Genomic DNA, 16,157 nt, shown 5'->3' on the forward strand with positions numbered 1-16,157 from the left:
GTTTGAGCTCCTATAGACATTTTCATTTTTTTGTCTTATTTGGAAATTTTTAAGAAAATCAATAACAGTTCTTCAGATTCTTTTAGATAGCTGTCACATTCCCCTCAAGTCTTTTCTTCTTCTGGATAAATATTCCTAGTTTAGGCAAACAAGTTTTATGTAATGTAAACTGATGGCCCTTTAGAATTTTACAATTCTCAGAATATTTTCCAACTTATTAATTGCTAAAATTTGGCAACCAGATCTGAATATATACTTCCCCAGTGGTCTGACCAAGGTAGAATATAGAATATTCTAGTACACAATACTGTACCATACTTGACAGAGTTTAGAAGATCACTGCTTCCTTATTTTTGAATGTTATTCCTCTTATAATATAAATTGGACTCATGAAATAGCTGTCAATTTAAGTAATACAGCTGAAATCCAGTTATCCATGGTAATAGAGAATAGACAATACTTGCAATATTAAAAAAACAGGGCAATTTGAGAATGGTTCTGCCCCACCCCTCAGTTTTTCAATAGTATTCCTAAAATGTGATGATGTCTAGGGATGAATCAAATACTCCAGATGGTGTCTGAGAAGGGCAGAGTAAAGGTGACTTTTCATCTCACTACCTCCGGAAATGATGCAGATTCATACCATATTAGTTTTTTAGACTGCCATATATACTGTTGACCTATATTTAGCTTTCAGTGCACTAAATTTTCAAACTTTTTTTTAGCAGAAATATTGAACTTTAAGGTTTGCCAACCCTTTTTCTTACATTTTCTCATTAGATATTCATAATTCTGTTGAATAGGTCCTATTGTTATTTCCATTTTATAGATGAAGAAAATGAGGAAAATTAAATAAGTAGAGATATGCTTAAAGACCACAAAGCTACTAAATTGTATGAGGAAGAATTTGATGCCTTCAGGGTCAATTAAAGGTGGGTAGGGTTGTTTTTAGTTTTACATTAAATAATCTTGTGTTGCTCTATTTTTTGAGTTCCTTTGTTTGCTGTTTATACATATATGTACATACATATATATGTATATGTACATATATAAATATACATATATATTTTTTTCCCCTTTGAACTCAAGGTGTCAGTATTCCCATCTTGTTGTTAGAAGCTATCTGCCTGCAGGAACTCTTTTTTATTTAATCTACTATTTCTGATCTTTTATGAGTTTGAAAATAATGGAAACAAAGATTGTTAAAATTGTGTTTAAAGTAAAAGTAAAAAGACTCCAAGAGAGAGTTGACTTTCATTTTTTCTAGCCATTCAGAGCACTTTTTTCTTTACTTCTTTGTCTTAGCTAAGTTCTAGATACATGAAGTTATGATATAGTTAAATACTGATAGATGAGGTATTTAAATTTTAAAAAATATTTTTATTTTCTCCAGTTATATATAAAACAATTTTTACATTTGTTTTTAAAACTTTGAATTCCAGATTCTCTTCCTTCTTCCCACCTTCCCCTACTGAGAGAAAGCACATATGAAATTATTTAAGACATTTCCATAGAAGTTATGTTGCAAAAGAAAACATAGCTCTCCTCCCCCCTAAAAAAACCCTCAAGAAAAAAGTATGGTTCATCTGTAGTCAGACACAATCAGTTCTTACTCTGGACATGGATATTTTTCACCAAAAGTCCTTCAGAGTAGTCTTGGATCATTGTATTGATGAGAATAGGGAAGTCTTTCATAGCTGATCATTCCACAACTTTGCTTTTACTATGTTCAGAGTGCATATACTTTGCTTGAGCCCATGGAGGACCCTCCAGGTTTTTCTGAGAGCATCCTGTTCATCATTTTTTATAGAGCAACAATATTCTATCATAATGATAATATTGTTTTTATGGAAAATGATTATGAATAATGCAAAGTATGAAAAATGATGGGTAAAAAGAGTAGTGGAAATAATAAATATTATTAGGTGGGGGATTCATATTTTGATTCACCTAATGGAAGAGTATCTTCCATTGAATATTTATTCTAAAATCTATTTATAGGTTAAAAAAATGCAGGTTATTCTGATGTTATAACTTCCTCCACTAAGGAGCAAACCATAAGTTCTAGGGATCAGTGAATCTAGTGGAATCAAAAAGACTTGAATTCAAATTCTGCCTTAGAGACTGACTTAGCTGTATGACCTTGAGTTGTCACTTAACATATATCAGACTCAATTTCTTTTTCTGTAAAATTGGCATAAAATAGAACCTTGTTGTTCAGTGGTGCTCAACACTTTGTGACTATTTTTGAGGTTTTCTTGGCAAAGAAGTTGAAGCAGCTTGCCATTTTTTGGGCTCATTTTACAGATGAGGAAACTGAGACTTACAGGGTTAAATGACTTTTCCATGGTCTCACAGCTAACTGTCTGAGGGAAGATTTGAATTTAGGACTTCTTGACTCCAGGCCTGGTGCTTGCTCGATCAATTGTTGTTCCAGACTGTCTGCGCACTCTTTTCCTAAAAGAACAGGCTGTCAGAATTATACTTACCAGTCTTTGGGGCCCACCCGGATAAACACAGAGATGAGCTAATGGGAGGTACAAGCAATCTGACTTTATTCAGAGATTACCTCAGTGACAGAAGAAGGAAGCAAGAGAGAGTGTTCAGCTCAAAGTTATTTATTTATGCTTCCTCTCTTCTGGGATTTCCTGTGCCAAGCCACTCAGCATAATGCCATAGGTGGAACACTGGGAAGGAGGCATATGGAGTTGACATTGCACCAAAGGAGGAGATCTAGCAAGAGGACACGCTCCTTGCCATCTCAAGGAGCTTATCAAGGAGGTACATTCCTATCTATACCTCTGTGTGGCACAATCTCCTGCCTCAGGGCTGCACCCTTTCTACTTCCTCTGTCCCTTCCTGCCCAAGCTGAAAGGCTATGTGGCTGATCTCAGAGAGATAAATGGCCCTAACAAATTATGCTATCTAGCTTCCTTAAACTCACAGGATTGTTGTGAGGATCAAATGAGATAATTTGTGTAAAATATTTTGCCACACTCAAGTTCTGGATAAATGCTTATTTATCTTATTTCAAGTCCTAGTTAGATGTTATAGGACCATAGATTTAGAACTGGAAGGGATCTTTTAGGATCTAGTCCCAACTATTAATTTAATAGATGAGGAAAATGAGGTTTAGAAAGGCTAAGTAATTCAATGTTATACAGATAATAAGTTACAGAGACTAGATCCGAATCAAAGCCTTTTTCATCTCTAACTTAGCACTCAGTCTAAAACTTTTTAAATAGGGGGCCAGTTCACTGTCCCTCAGATTGTTGGAGGGCCAGACTATAGTAAAAACAAAAACTTTGTTTTGTGGGCCTTTACATAAAGAAACTTCATAGTCCTGGATAAGGGGGATAATCGTCCTCAGCTGCTGCATCTGGCCCGACCCCTGGGACTCTAATGTGTCATAATACATATATCTCATATATATGAAAATTCTATGTAAATGGCAATTGTTGATGTTTTTGCTTTTTTTGTATTTAACTTAGCTTTCCTTGACTAGGAACCTTGGTGGTCTAGTGGTTAGTATATGACATTTCACTGCCATAGCATGTGTTTGATTCCTGATCAGGAAAGTATGTCTAAGTTGTTCAAAAGAAATATATGATGTGCAAATTTTCACATGGATTATTTGTGCCTGACCTGTGGTAGAGCATTCTGAGCCTTTATTGCTCTAATCAGCCACAGAGGAACACACTGTAACTTGACTGTAACATAGTGATGTCATTTTGATTCTCTTCAAGAATGAAGGACAATGACCACAAAGTACAGATTTCTTTTTTCAAGATTAAGGTAGAGCCATTGTGGTAGAGTGGGGAGACAATTAGCTTGCAAATCCCAAAGACATGAGTTCTAGTATTATTCTTCCAATAAACTTGCTATGTGACTATAGTAAAGTTATTTACTATGATAAAATTATTCTCAGTGCCTAGGCAATTTTATAAGATGATAAAACTATGATCCCCAAAGAAAATATGGTTAGTAAAGAGCTTTGGAAATCTTTATGCATCAAGAAATTATGGTTTTTGTATAGGTAGAGTGGGAGGGAAAAGGCAGGTTACTTTGGTGTGGAAATTGTCTCTATGAGGAGCAAAGTGTAAGTTCTAGTGAATCAGTGGATTTAGTGGATCAGTTTAAGATAAAAAAGAAGTTGCTGAAGTACACAGGGAAGGAGTTTCCATACTGGTAGCTCCCCATACAAATAAAACCATAACTTCAGGTCTCACCTTCTTTTTCCCTTTCCTCTCCCTCTCCCCTCCACTTCCCCACCCCTGCCAAAAAAAATTACATCTTGTTAACATCACTGAAGATCTACAAAGAAGGGAATCAGAAAACCATAGTATAAATGTAAATAGCATCAGAGTGTTAAACCAGATTTATAGAAAATAGCTCAACTCTAAGATAAAACTTTGTTAATCAGGCTGACAATCACCTAGAATAGGAAAAGACCACCCTCAACTCAAGACACGTTAGAATAATTTTTCCAATAATGAATGCTTCAGTAGTATAACTGTCTCTAATTCCCTTCTTTGAAAGATGGAAATTTTAATGTGCAGTTAATTAAATGTTGTGTTGATTTGCAGGTCCTGACATCCCAGAGAGGCCTCAGGGATGGAAGCAGGTTTAAAAATCAGACAGAGCAACGATTCCCCTGGTTTTGACCACAAAGAAAATGGCACTGTATGCTTTAAACTCCCTTGTTTTTCCTTCTTCTTATCCGCTTTTCTTGATTTCTGTTTCATTCAAAAAGCATGCAGTAATATCAACAGGTACATAGTCCTTTGGGAATACACACTCTTTTTGCTTCTAGACTCTGGAAAGCATTTTTTCTCTCACAATGTTTCAGCACTTATATATGCTAAGAGGGATAGTGTCATGTTGAAGTTTCTTTTATAAGAAACCAAAGAGCCCAATTATAGTCTTGGATGAAATCTGTGAACCTGTGCAGAATTTCATGTATTTATCCTTGGTATAGCTATCTCTTTCTCTCTCTATCCATATCTCTCTCTGATTCTCTTTTTCTCTTTGTCTGTCTCTATCTGTCTCTATTTATATACATATACATATGTGTTATATTTATCTACCTAACCTATTCAGCCATAGTGATATATCTATATAGACATTTATACTGTACTCTTATGCCTTCCATGTTGTGACTTTCCCCATAGTGATTTTGATATATCAGGGACTGGCATAATAAATTAAATGGGATTTTTAAAAAAATTTTGTTTTATTTCATAATGACTTTATATTGACAGAATCCATGCCAGGGTAATTTTTTTTACAACATTATCCTTTGCACTTGCTTCTGTTTAAATGGGAATTTTTTGAGAGTTTTAAAGAAGCTGTAGATGACATGTGAAAGTTAGTGGATGAGACAGAAAAAAATTAGAAACTCAGAAATGCTAAAATATATGTATAGCATTATATAATATCAGCATATTTTATTTTTTAATGCTGTAAACATACCATAAAAGAAAAATAAAAAATTCAGATGGAATGGCCAAAGGAAGGATCAAAAAATTTTATGTGCATTTCCCATACCACAGGGTACTTCACTTTTAACCCCTGTGATGTGGTAGGCATAATTATATATAGATAAGATATTTATCTATAGATAGATATATACTTAAATTCTATATTTATCTCAACCTCTCTATATGTGAATTGTGTATGTGTATACACACACACACACATACATAATATATACATCTCTGGAGAGAGAGAGACAGAGAAATAGAGAGAGAGACAGAGATAGACAAAGACAGAGACACAGAGAGATAGAGACAGAGATACAGAGAGAGACACACACAGAGAAGTACCAGGTAGATCATTTGAGCTTCCAACAAGGGGAAAATGCTGTACATATCCAAGCAGGGGAAAAAATGTTGGCAGCTTAGAGCTAACTAAAAGAAGAGGATTTGATGGAAAAGGAAATGAACATGTTCCTAAAATAGTCCCAGTAGTTCGCTTATGCAAGAGAATGATCAATTTGGTTGGAATAACTAGTTTAATTTATTAGTGCTAAATTCACCCCATTTAGATATCAATTAAAGTTTAACCGATACTTAGAAAGGTCTGTCATGTAGGTGGGAGTACTTTCTCCATTAGTGTAGATTGTGAGTTTTTCATGTTTCATAAGTTGTCATGGCTGGGTGGGAAAACTTATCACCTGGTACCCATCCTTCTGGAGATGAATTCCTCAGCAATTAGCGACATTGATAACTGGATGACCAACATACAGTCTTTTTCTATGCTTTTATTTGAAACCTTTTTCATGTTTGTTAAGTCTTACCAGAGCTAGTATTATACCGGGATCCAAGGTTAATGCCATAGTATTCTGAAACTAGGGTAGAACTTATTTGAAGACTTGGGTCTCATCTCCTTGGCTAATTCATGCCTACCAGTATCCATAATTCTCCTTGGTTTAATGAATGACAAGAATGCAAGATTTTGCATTGGCTGAAATTAACAAAAGGAATATGATGACTGGAGGAATTAGGATCAGAATTATAGAATTTCTAGGGGTAGAAGGATCTAATCTTCAATGTGATCTCTTTACTTTGTAAATTTGGAATCTGAGATATTTAGAAGTTGCCCCCAAAGTGATATGGATCTTTCAACAATTAGGTACTAAATAACCATTTATTAAGCATTTACTACGTAGTAGGCATTGTGCTGAGCACTGGGAATAAAAGCAAAATGAAGACAGTATTTACCTTTGAAGAACATAATTCCAATGGGGAAGACATCACATAAAAGGAAGCTAAAAATTATGAAAGAGAAGATAGGTGCAAGGGCATGATGAAAAGGTTTAAGTGCATACTGGTGAAAAATGAAGAGATGGCTAGTTTTGGGCCACTCCTTAAATGGAATTTCTTGAAAGAGCCCTCTAAACAGGTGAAAGAACCTTCTGAGATGTGAATTCCAGGATTGAATTGATCTTCCATGCAACTAATAAGTGAAATCAAATTCGAACTCAAGTTTTTCTGATTCTGGGGCAACACAATAACTAATGCCCATTTAGGTGCCACCTACTGTTTATCAGTAAGCAGATGAGTAAATAAGGCTTTAAACTAGGACATTATGGAAAAGTCCAAGTGTGTTCCAGGTTCACATAGTTGGACTTAAACCATCTCCTTTCTTTCTCCAAAGCCAGCTTTCTCTCCCTTATGCCACAATGCTTTTTTTTCCTCTCTCCTTCCTTCCTTCCTTCTTTTTTCTTTCTTTCTTTCTTTCTTTCTTCCTTCCTTCCTTCCTTCCTTTCTTTCTTTCTTTTTTCTTCCTTCCTTCCTTTCTTTCTTTCTTTCTTTTCTTTCTTTCTTTCTTTCTTTCTTTCTTTCTTTCTTTCTTTCTTTCTTTTTTCTTCCTTCCTTCCTTCCTTCCTTCCTTTTCTTCTTCTTCTTCTTCTTCTTCTTCTTCTTCTTCTTCTTCTTCTTCTTCTTCTTCTTCTTCTTCTTCTTCTTCTTCTTCTTCTTCTTTCCTTCCTCCCTTCTTTCCTTTCTTCCTTTTAAATTCAAATGTTTGCTTCTTTCCAATACTGAGTATTTAATCTTTTCTTCATGACTTGACAGTGGCTCAGAAATCATATCTTCTGCTTTTTTCCATAACCAAGTGCATCATTCATCTGGCCTGGGTGATTTGAACTAATCAAAGGCAAAGTAAGTAAGGAAACAAATAATTGTCAAACATCTAGGCACTGTGTTAAGCACTTTAAAATTATATCTTAATGTTCACATCAATTCTGTGAGATAGATATCGTTATTACCCTATGTTTTGGTTGAGGAAAGTAAGATAAATAAAGGTTGTGACTTCCCTGGGCTTAATAAGACCCTAATACTGAATTTGAACTTAATTCTTCCTGACTTCAGACCCAGCATAGCAGCCTCAAGACAGTAAGTAGATAAGTAAATAAGTCAGAAAAAGGCTGTGATTCAAGCCTTCTACTTCTCAATCCAATGCTCCTTTCATAGCATAGGGAACTATTTCAGGCTGGTTATTTAATTTCATGACATCCTGAATTGCCAGCAAAGAATGGTACATTGATGCTTTGTCACTGTTAGTATATTCTTATTATGAATTAAATTAAAAAAAAAACTAAGTTGATACATTTTTTTACACTGAATTCATCATGAATATATTAACATTTTTTAAAAGGTAAAGACTGAAAAAAATGAAAGAGTTGAAAAGAGAACATTAAGATTTTATTTGGCCATTAGTATCCCTGTTTACTTGGGCTTACTTTTAATGAGCATGGAAGTCTATGGGAATTATCCTATATACTAATGATTATCATTCCTATTGAACAGTATAAGAGCTTAGTCTCCTGGGTTCTCAGAATCATTCATTCTAAGAAAGAAATCTGGAATTAAGGCCCACAACATATTTTGCGGAGGACCTGAAAAAGCATCCATGCAAAACATACTATGCAACATTAGTTATGATCATATATGGGGAAGGCAGCTACTCTCCATGGTGACATATGGCTGATTTGGTATAATGCCCAGGAATCTCAAAGTCCTCACTCGAAGGGTAAGCCCTGGCTTCATAGTTTGCCCACATCAATGGTAGCATGCTGGGCAAATAGGTAGCAGACAACTTCTGCAGAGATAGCTGGGAAAATAAAATAAAGTCCATGTGTGCCAATACCAAAACTGACTATTGAGCTCTAGCAACTGGCAAGTGATACAGACTCCTCCTGTGATAATGACTTTCCCTAAATCAGGGAAATTATGAATGGAACTCAAACCCATCTGCTAAAAATGCAAGAATCAGTAAAACAGTTTTGCTTGGGTCACTGTTTCTATCCAGCCAAATGAATAAAATGTAGTTTTGTCCTGAAAGAAATATTGGGCTGGGGTCCAAGTTATCCTAAAATTTCTAATGGAGTCTAACCATAGAGTCTATCCTGCTTGGAAGTGACTGTGCAAAGTGCCTATTTATATAAATAAATATAAAGCTTCTTCAAAGGCTTATTTTCTAATATATGTTGGAGTCAGCTTATCCTAAGTCTAGAAGGATATTTTTGTGCTATAAATAAAGGTCATAGCTCTCACATACATATATATGACAATGCATGTATACATTTATATATATGTATATCCCAGAAGTGCTGTATATATTATAGCACTTAGCAAAGATCTTGTTTCATAAATATATACATGTACATACATACATAAAAATAACTAGCCAGCTAGCTCTTGCACTTTTATCAGAACAAAAATACAAGTATCATTATCCCCATTTTTAGTTAGTAGTAGAGCTGAAACTAAATCTAGGCTAGTCCTTCTACTATAGTAAACAGGATCTAGCATAACTGCCTAGATCTTTCAAACATCTGAAAACAATACAATGAATAGAGCACAAGCCCGGGAGTCAGGAAGACTAATCTTCATAAATGAAAATCCAACCTCAGACACTAACTACGTGACCCTGGGCAAGTCATTTAGTCTTGTTTGCCTCAGTTCCTCATCTGTAAAATGAGCTGGGAAAAAAATGACAAAAAGACTCCAGTATCTCTGCTATGAAAACCCCAAAAAGGGATTACAAAGAATCAAACATAACTGAAAATGACTAAATAACAATAGCATTTCTTTGATATTGCTTACATTTTCCAATATATCTCACTTTTCTTTCTTTTAGAGGGCTATTCTTTGTTTTTTTTTAATATTTTATTTTATTTTATAATAACTTTATATTGACAGACTCCATTCCAGGGTAATTTTTTTTTACAACATTATCCCTTGCACTCGCTTCTGTTCAGATTTTTCCCCTTCCTCCCTCCACCCCCTCCCCTAGATGGCAAGCAGTCCTATATATGTTAGATATGTTGCAGTATATCCTAGATACAGTATATGTTTGCAGAACCGAACAGTTCTCTTGTTGCACAGGGAGAGTTGAATTCAGCAGGTAAAAATAACCTGGGAAGAAAAACAAAAATGCAAATAGTTCACATTCGTTTCCCAGTGTTCTTTCTTTGGGTGTAGCTGCTTCTGTCCATCATTTATCAATTGAAACTCAGTTAGGTCTCTTTGTCAAAGAAATCCACTTCCATCAGAATACATCCTCATACAATATCGTTGTTGAGTGTATAATGATCTCCTGGTTCTGCTCATTTCACTTAGCATCAGTTCATGTAAGTCTCTCCAAGCCTCTCTGTATTCATCCTGCTGGTCATTTCTTACAGAACAATAATATTCCATAACATTCATATACCACAATTTACCCAGCCATTCTCCTATTGATGGGCATCCATTCAATTTCCAGTTTCTAGCTACTACAAACAGGGCTGGAGGGCTATTCTTTGTAACAAAAGACAAAAAAGAGAGGGAAAATGAATTTAAAAAAACTAACCAACACATTGAAGAAGTTTTACATAAGCAATATTTTAAATTCCCAGATTCTAGATTAAATTCCTAAATTCCTAAATGTTAGATTCTAACATCAGCAAAGAAACAAGAGTAGAACTTCTAATATCTTTTTGGGGGGCAAGTTCAGTCATTATAATTTTGCAGCATTCAGTTTTGATTATTTTATTGTTGTTGCTCTTTCCATTTCCATTGTTGTAATCATTAAGTATATGGTTTCCTAGTTCTGTTCATTTCATTTTGTCTCAGATTATATATCTTCCCAGGATTTTCTGTGTTCATCATATTCACCATAACATTCCATTGGTATTCATGTATTATGATTCATTTAGCCATTGTCCAGTAGGTGGCATTTCTTTTGGAAATTAATATGTTCTCATTCAACAAATATTTACTGAATGACTTCCATGAACAAGTTGCTAAGCATAATGCTTTTGCCTTACAGAAATTTGTAATCTAGTTCAGTGAATTACAAAATTTTTGAGCAACAAGGAAATAAGGAAAAAAAATTTCCTTCAATAGGAAGGAACTATAGAAACCATCTAGTCCAAGATATACTCCAAAAGGAATACCCAAGAGGTATAATTTCTGCTTCAAGACCTTCACTGAGGGAGAATATAGTGCTTCATAAAGCATCCCATTCTGCATTTGGATAGCCCTAATTATTAGGATATTTTTTCTTATCGTGAAGCTAAATTTCTCTTTTTATTTTATATTCATCTTTTCATCTGGTTCGGAGATTTTCTATTATATACTCTGGAATCTTTTCTTCTCTCAGCTAACCATTGCTAGTGCTTTCAAACAAAATTCATATGACATGGATTCAAGATCTTTTGCTATTTTGGCTATCTTTTGAGCTCACGTTGGTCTGATTAACCAGTCAGACACATTGTACCTTGATTCCAACATAGTGATGTCATTTTGGTACTCTTTGAGAATGAAGGACAAGAACCAACAAACTATCCTTATCTGCATATTCCAGCTCCTTAGTATCTTTCTTAAACTGTGGCCCTCCAAATTGAACTCATCATTTTGGATATGGTCTGATCAGGAAGAGTGCAGAGAGACAATTATCTCTATATTCCTAAAAAACTGTACTTCTCATGATACACCCTCAAAAATTGCAATAATATTTTTGGCAGCAACATTGTATTGCTAACTTATATTGAGTTTGTAGTTCCTCTAGATTTTTTTCAAAACCACTTCAGCTTAACTACGTCTCTCATATCCTATATGTGCAAACCTGAGTTTTGAACCTATGTGAATGACTATATTTATCCTATTGGATATTTCATCTTATATTTAGACCAATACACTAAACTTTTGAGATTTTTTTGGATCTTAACTCTTTGTCATCTGCAAATTTGTAATAACATTTATAAATTAAGAACTCTGTAGAGAAAAATATGGTTGAATATTTAAATGAATGATATACTCACAATAAGTGCCAATATTGGATGATATGAGCTATAGAACAGTCAGAAAAGGGAAAGGTCTTTGTCAGCTAGAGTGATCAGGGGAGAAATGGAGTTTTAACTAGACATTGAAGGAATGGTAAATTTAGTATAGGTGGAACATATAGGGAAACATAAGCCAGGAAGTAATAACATGAGCAATGACAAAGTCTAGAATTAGCATTTGATTTTCTGGGTATCAAAAAAAGTAGGCTTGTCAGGAATGGATAGTTTCTATGAGAAGTAGAAGCTAAAATTGGATAGGTAAAGAAGAGCTGTATTATAAAAAATTATGACTATCAAATTGAGGAACTTGACTTTGTTGCCATTTTTCTATTCTTCTAATAATTATTTTTAACCATAGAAGGCCATTTCTATGCCATATTCAAAGGTTGAAAGGTAAAGAGTTGAGCAAAAATCAATACCTGAGACACCATTAATTTTGCACATGAGGTTGTCAGTTGAATAAAGTAAAAAGATCATGAAGGGAAAATTTTTCTGTTCTTGGCAATTTTCCAAAGAGATAGAAGTAAGTGAATCTTCCTCTTGTGGCCTCAGCTATATATATTCTTATTTTAATGTGACCATTCCTGAATGAATAGGTTTCATGAAAACTATCAAAGCAACTATTTGCCAAGTAGTCCCAAGTAGCATGTAAGCATTCAATCCCATTCAGTTGCTACCTAATGATAGGAGCTGCATGAGAATCTCTCATTATGTAGAACTATGTCATGATTGTTGCAAACCATAGCTATTGCTTGAGTATACCAGTGGAATATTGAGTGGACTGAATTTGATTAACAAAGGAGCAAACCAAATGACTTCTATAAAATTGGTTGTATCTGTATATATATATATATATATATATTATATAATATATATAATGTATATATGCATCTGTATATGTACACACATATTCATACAATCAGCACTCTGTGGTCCCAAGCAATGGCTCCTGGAATACTCTTTTGACCATGTATATCTTGGTCCATCAAAAGGAATTCATAGATTGCACTCCACACCAACATGTTTGTATAATGATCCTAATCTTATGTACTTTTCTTTGCTTTTCTCAAAATTTTGATTGTTGTTTTCTCAACAATCTCTCTATTCTCTGTTCTCTACAATTTCTCTCTGTCACATGGTAAAGGCTTATTAATTACCTTAAACTTAATTAGATTGTTTGGTCTGGTCCGTTCCTCTCAATATCTCATTCTAACTCACTGGATTTGTTCTTTGTTTTTGCTTCTTCTTGCTCCCTTGAATTTGACTTTCTAAGTTCCTTCCCAGACTTCCTATTTATTTCATTTGCTATCCCACTGGTATCTTCAGTTGAAACTACTGGATGTTAAATCCACACCTGCCATTTGTGTGCAGGGCTCTAACAGCATAAAGATCATTATAACCAGAAGAAATTCTTCCTCATTTTTAATTATTTTAAGAGAAGCAGGTTCTATAGCTGCTCTTGGAAACCCAAATCTAACTTTTAACTTATCCTCACTATTGAGAACTTTTCTCCATGAAACATAAATACTTGGCACTGCAATTTAAACCAATTTCTTCTCATTCTGTCCTCAATGGAACTGAAGAACAGCTGGGAGCATCTTTTGCATAATAACCTATATTTCTGTGAGTGAAACAGCAAAATCTACCAAACAATCTAGCTCTTCTCCCCAAACCCAAACTTTTTATTGTGAAAGCAGAAATCCCACTTTAAATGCTATTCCTCTTTTATCCCTCTTGCCTCTCTTTCCCCCACTCCCCACTAAGAACCTATCTTAATAACAAGGCGTAATTAGTAGAAATTCATTTTTGTTTTCTGAAAAGAACCATATTCTTTTCATTGGTTTTTTGAAAGAAAAATTCTCAGAGTATATAAGTTGTCACAAAATGATAGATGCCCTTGTATTTAAAGGATTTCTTGAGTCTTTGACTTGAAATTCTTGAGTAGGTTTTGTTTTTTTGGAAGTTTTTTGAAACTATGACCTGGATCTTGTTTTGGAGAAGAGGCTAATAATTCTCACCAACTGTCATCCAACTGCAACCTACAGAACAGGCAAGCCAGCCTTTGCTAAAGCAGCAGAGGTTCTCCCCCTTTGCCTCTGAAGCTATGCAAGTCAAACTCCCACTATTACCTTGATCACCATCTCCCCTCAAATTCTGATGGAGATTCTTGAGGATTCTAAACCCAATAGCATTTGGAATTAGTCTCAAGAGTATTTTCACAACATGAATATACAACCAGGAAGTGTCAAAGGAAGGATATGAATCCAAGTATTCCAGAGTTGAAGAGCAGCACAATATCCACTATAGTAAATTGCCTGTTCCTAAATCATCATTATACATTTAAATTTTTTTTAAATTGGATGTTCATAAACTTAAATGGTTACACACTGTTATTACACAATAATGCCTTTTTAATTTTAAAATTATTAGCTTCCTCTTCCAGAAGACTATAATTTCCCTTCTAGAAGGAAAGCTTCTTGAAGACAGTTATAATTTTCATTTTGTCTTTGTATATTCATTACCCATTATTGTGCTTTGTTTAATTGTATTATTAAGAACTAGATGTTTTTTGGTGGCCCTAGATGCAGTGGGAGACCTTAGCCTTTTTAAGCTAAGGTATTTCCCAGCACAGTTTGTCTGAAGTAACACTCATCTAGTGAGTAAGACTAGGAAAGAATGAGGCAAAAATGGCATCTTTTACCACCCCCCCCAAAAAAAAATCAGTCCGGGAGGGAAATACCTTCAGTTTTTGGCCAAAATAAAAACAAGGACTGTTTACATTGGCTCTGAGTCCTCACAGCTCAAATAATGACCAAGTGAGTCATGGGCTTGGATCTATTGTTGGCCAAAGTCAGAGTTACTTTAGTTTGAGACATGCTCCTTCAAAAAGTAATCTTGCCCATAAAATCCAAGATATCTTGTGAAATTTTGGAAATCAAAATGTATATTCCTTTGGACAGAGCATCCACAGTAAGGGTATGATTCCCTATGTGGATAGAGGGAGAAAATATAGGCAGAAGAGGAGAAATAGAGGGAGAGAAAGGAATAGGAAGAGTGAGGATGAAATGAAGGAAAGAAGGAATGCAGGGCAAATAAGAAATAACTAAAGAAGGAAGATGCCATAATTGAGAAATTGGGGAATATTTCCTATAAAAGATGAGATTAATTTTAATTGAGATTAGAAGGGATATAGGGAGTTGGCAGCTAAAGATGAAGAAGGATATTTTGGATAGTGGGGGACACTAGAGAAAATGCCTGGACCTGAAAGATAAAGCTTGTTTGAAGAATAGCAAGACCAAAGGTATTGGAGTGAACAGAGTGGGATTAAGGTATAGAAATACTGGAAAGGAAGAGGAATGCTAGGTTATGAAGGTTTTAGAATGAAAAACAGAATTCTTTTATTTGATCCTGGAGCTGGAAGGGCTTCTCTAGAGTTTACTGAACGTGGGGTGATATGGTTGAACATAAACTTTAGGAAAATCATTTTGGGGGCTGAATAGAGGATGTGTTGGAGTAGGGAGAGATTTGAGGCAGGCAAACCTTCCTACTAGCAGGATATTGCAACAATCCAAGCAAGAGATAAGGACCTGCTCCAAGGTGGAGGCAGTTATCAGTGGAAAGAAGAAGGCATATTCAAGAAATGTTGCAAAGATGAAATAAACAGTCATGGGTAACAGATTGGTTATGGGATGGTGGTGATGAGAGATAGTGAGGAGTCTAGGATGATTCCTAGCTTGTAAGCCTGAGGTACTAGGGGGATTGTATTCCATTTGACTATTATAAAAAAGCTTGGAGGAGGCTACTTAAGGGAATATATAATGAGTTCAATCTTGGAAATATTGAGTTTAAAATATCTACTTAACATTCAGCTTGAAATATCTGAAAGGCAGTGGAAGATGTGAGACTGAAAGTTAGCAGAAAGGAGAGAGATTAGGGCAGGTTAGTTGGATTTGAAAATCATAAACATAGAGATGGTAATTAAAACTATGGAAGCTGATGATATCATCAAATGAAATAGTATAAAGGGAGAAAAGTACTTACATACTTGTATGGCTTATTTATCATGAGAGGATCCAACAAAAGAGGCTGAGAAAGAGTGCTCTGATAGGTAGGAGAAGCAGGAGAAAATGGTTTTTGAAAATCAAAAGAAAAGAGAGTATAAAGGAGATGGTTATAATAGTGTCAAAGGCTACAGATAGGTCAACAGAGATGAGGATTGACAAAAGGCCATTGGATCTGTCAAGAGATCATTGGTAGTTTTGGAAAGAGAATTTCACCAAAAGGTGCAATTGAAGAGCTCAGAATCTGGATTGTAAGAGGTTAAGAA

This window comes from Antechinus flavipes, chromosome 3, assembly GCF_016432865.1.
Source record: "Antechinus flavipes isolate AdamAnt ecotype Samford, QLD, Australia chromosome 3, AdamAnt_v2, whole genome shotgun sequence".
NCBI classification, from domain to species: Eukaryota; Metazoa; Chordata; class Mammalia; order Dasyuromorphia; family Dasyuridae; genus Antechinus; species Antechinus flavipes.